General features: G+C 36.5%; 1 pseudogene; it reads right to left on the bottom strand.

The window, feature by feature from the left end:
* Positions 1 to 895: 895 nt before the first annotated feature.
* On the bottom strand, positions 896 to 2,546 carry LOC123596368 (annotated as a pseudogene).
* Between the last annotated feature and the right edge of the window lie 1,627 nt (positions 2,547 to 4,173).

Raw genomic sequence — 4,173 nt, forward strand, 5'->3', positions numbered from 1 at the left:
TATCAGAGTAATGCTGACTTTGTAAAATGAGTTTTGTTTTGTTTTGTTTTGTTTTGTTTTTAATTTCCAGTATAGTTAACATACAGTGTTATATTAACTGCAGGCAGGTGAGTGTAATCTTAATCCTCTTGTGATCCCCTTCATCTATTTTAGCGATCCTCCCCACCCACCTACCCTCTGGTAACAATCAGTTTACTCTTTTACTCTCCAAATGTTTTTTGGTTTGTCTCTCTCTTTTTTTTTTTTTTTGTAAAATGAGTTTGGAAATGTTCCCTCATTTGTTTTATTTTTGGAAGTGTTTTGAGAAGGTTTGGAATTCTTTTTAAAATGTCTGATAGAATACACCAGGGAAGCCATTGGATTCTGAACTTGTCTTTGTTGGGATATTTTTTTTAAGTCAATTATACCACTTATTGATGATGAAATTATACTGGAAAACAATCACAACAAAAGAACAACTTTTTTAATAGAATAGTTTATGTAGTGAAGCATTTCTTTCAAACATGGAAAACATTATCAAGTATGTCAGTATGGATGTCCATGGATTTATTATATACAGACATCTCATCAGTGCTTTTCTCAAGTTCCACTCCATATCACATCAAGTAATTGGTGTGTGTGTGTGTGTGTGTGTGTGTGTGTGTGTGTGTAATACCTGTATCTCAGACTGATTAACTGTATTTTAACTGGGTTTCTCGGAATAGATTTGCTTACACTGAGATGTATGAAAGAGTTTTATTTTTGCTCAGTGGGTGAGCACTTAGAATAGTCTTGTTCAATACTATGTTCTTTTTGGTAAAGTTGTGTGTGGTGTGGGTGTGTGTTGGGGGGCGTGGTTTTGTTTTGTTTTGTTTTGTTTTTTTGGTTTTTGGGGGGTTTTTTGGTCACTGGTGCCTTAATTCTCCCTTTGCTTATCAGGAAAAGACAGAGGTATAGGAGAAACTGATATTGGAGACCTATGTGGCAGACACCTTGTTGAGACCATTTTAACCAGGTGTTTGGATAATAATCTGCTTGGCTGCAAGTTCTTTTCATGCATTTCAAATGGAGATTTTGGTACACTTAAAATCATCATAAGTGGCAATCAGTTGTTTTGTGCTGGATAAACTTTTTAGAGACGATGGTCTAGAATTTCATTTGTATTTGCCAATGTTGTTCCAATTCCATTTGGAAGCATTTTGTTCAAGCTTGCAAGAAACAATAATTGTTTTTTTTTTTCTTTTTTCTTGGCCTTTATCTACACAAATTGTCTAAATCCTCAAAGAGTCAGAAAGATTTGGCTGTCTCATTTTGGGTGTAGCTTTGAAGGGAGATGTTTGTTCAGTAACTACTGAAGTACAAAAGTCAATAGTTCAGTAACTACTAAAGTAGTTTATAGTCTTTGCTCTCTTTTTGTATAATCATATGTTGTATTGTTTCCATTTCCAATAAATGAGTAGTCAAATGTGCAACAGAGCTTTCTGGGTATTCGACTCTTCCTTTCCAATTTTTGGACTTTGAGAGGACTAATCTGGGCAAGACCAGCGTCTTGAGTAGTAAAGAAAATCAGAATATAGAAAGATTCTGGTTTTCTACTGGTTTTGGCTTTAGGTTCAGGTCCATCTTTTAAAAATATCTGAGGGGCACCTGGGTGACTCAGTCAGTTAAGTGTCTTGTTTTCAGCTCAGGTCATTATCTCACAGTTCCTGGGATTGAGCCCTGCATCAGGCTCCACGCTGACAACATGGAACCTGCTTAGGATTCTGTTTCTCTCTTTCTCTCCCTCTCTCTCCCTCTCTCTCTCTTTCTCTCTTCCCCTCCCCCATTCATGCTCGCTCTTTCTCTCAAAATAAATAAATAAATAAATATTTAAAAATATCTGAGTAAAATATCACTTTTTTTTTTTTATTTTTAGATGACTCACTTTGATCTCTTAAATTTTCTTCCACACTGCTGTAATCCATGTTTCAAATTCCAGTTTGGAGCATTTAAAGTTTCAGCACTGTGGTTGTGTTATATAGTTGAATGTGGATGAATGTGAAGCTCCTTCCTATCCTTCAAAAAGTCTCCAGCAGCATAGGACCAGCAGAGACCTAATGGCATCTGCAGTCCAAGAATAAAAACCAGCCTGCTTATCAACTGAAGCATTAGTTACTGAGTGGTTCAGATTAAGGAGACTTATGGGATTATTGGTTACCAGTTTCCATTGATGATTTTCTGAAATCTCTGTTCTCTGTGATACTTCCTTCAGTAAAGGATAACTCCATAATTAAAATATCCATTGTTTACCATTCTGTGTTCTTTTGTAAGCATTTTCTGACAAATTAAGTTCTAACATCAGTTGTTAGATGGAATTTCCAAGTGGTTCTACACTGTGTCTTCCAGGGAGAAAGGTTTTCATTTTCAGGAACAGCAACTTCTGAATCCAAATTCCAGTGAGATAGATTCTCAAGAGAAATGTTTGCTATATCGGGTTGATACCATGGTTCTCACCATTTTTTCTCCTGTATTTTCCCCATTTTTTGAAATACCCCTGGCACCCCAAGTCCACAGGTCATCCCCAGCATGGTCTCCAAACACACTGCAACCTTCAACCCCACGCCTCCTCACATGTGTGGTGAACGACCGGATGGGTACCCCCTCCACCTGGGCCTTCTGGCAACAGGAGGACAGGAAGGGAAGTGGGCATTGGCTCCTTCAGTGTGGACAGCCTGCCAGGCCAGCAGCCAGCCAAAGTCTGTGGCTGGGATTCTGCAAGCTTCTCCAGTGGCCAGTGGGAGGTTTTTGATTATTGATTCAATCTCCTGACTACTCATTGGTCTGTTCAGATTTCCATTTCTTCAAGCTCAGTCTCCTTGATTTAGTAGATTATATGTTTCAAGGAATTTATCCATTTCTTCTAGGTTGCCCAATTTGTTGGCATATAATTGCTTCTAGAAGTCTTTTATGATTCTTGTATTTGTGTAGTTACCAGTTGCAATATATCCTCTTTCATTTACAATTTTACTTATTTGAGTCCTCTCTTTTTTTTTTTTTTCTTGGTAAGTTTTGCAAAGTTTTGTCTATTTTATCATCAACAAAACAAACAAAAAACAGTTATTAGTTTCATTGACCTTTTCTATTGTCTTTTTAGTCTCTTTCATTTATTTCCTCTCTGATCTTAGTTTTTTCCTTTCTCTGCTAATTTTGGATTTATTTTTTTCCTTTCTCTAGTTCCTTGAAGTGTAAAGTTAGGTTGTTTATTTGAGCTTTCTCTTTTTGCTTTTTTTAAGTTGATTTATTTATTTTGAGAGAAAGAGAAATAAAGAGAGCTGGTGAGGGGTGAGGAGAGAGAGAGAGAGAGAGAGAGAGAGAGAGAGAGAGAGAGAGAAAGAGAGGGAGAATCCCAAGCAGGCTCCATGATGTCAGCATGAATCATGAGATCATGACCTGAGATGAAATCAAGAGACCAACATTTAACTGACTGAACCACCGAGGTGACCCTCTCTTTCTCCTTAATGTAAATGTTATCTCATAAGCTTTGTTTTTTTATTTCTCTTGATTTCTTCTTTGACCCATTGGTTGTTCGGAGGCACATTGTTTAATCTCCACAATTATTAATTTTCCAGTTTTTTCTCATAACTGATTTCTAGTTTCATACCATTGTGATTTGAAAAGATGCTTGATAGGACTTCAATCTTTTTAAATTTATTAAGAGTCATGTTGTGGCCTAACATGTGATCTATCCTGGAGGATGTGCCACGTGTGCTTGAGAAGAATGTACCTTCTACTGCTATTGGATGAAATGCTCTGTACGTATCTGTCATGTCCATCTGTTTAACATCAAGTTATGTCCAATGTTTCCTTACTGATTTCATACCTGAAAGATCTGTCCATTATTGAAAATGGGGTATCAAATTCTCTGCTTTTATTGTATTGTTGTTTATCCTTTTTGAACTGTTAACATTTGCTTTATATATGTAGATCCTCATATATTGGTACAGATATATTTATAATTATTGTATCTTCTTGATGAGTTGACCTTTTTATCATTATATAGTGACCTTCTTTGTGTCTTTTGACAGTCTTTGGTGTAAAGCCTATTTTGCCTGATATAAGTATGGGCACACCTGCCTTCCTTTGGTTTCCATATTTATGGAATGTCTTTTTCTTCCCTTCACTTTCAGTCTATGTGTATCCTTAAAGCTGAAGTGG

This window comes from Leopardus geoffroyi, chromosome B1, assembly GCF_018350155.1.
Source record: "Leopardus geoffroyi isolate Oge1 chromosome B1, O.geoffroyi_Oge1_pat1.0, whole genome shotgun sequence".
Taxonomy (NCBI): domain Eukaryota; kingdom Metazoa; phylum Chordata; class Mammalia; order Carnivora; family Felidae; genus Leopardus; species Leopardus geoffroyi.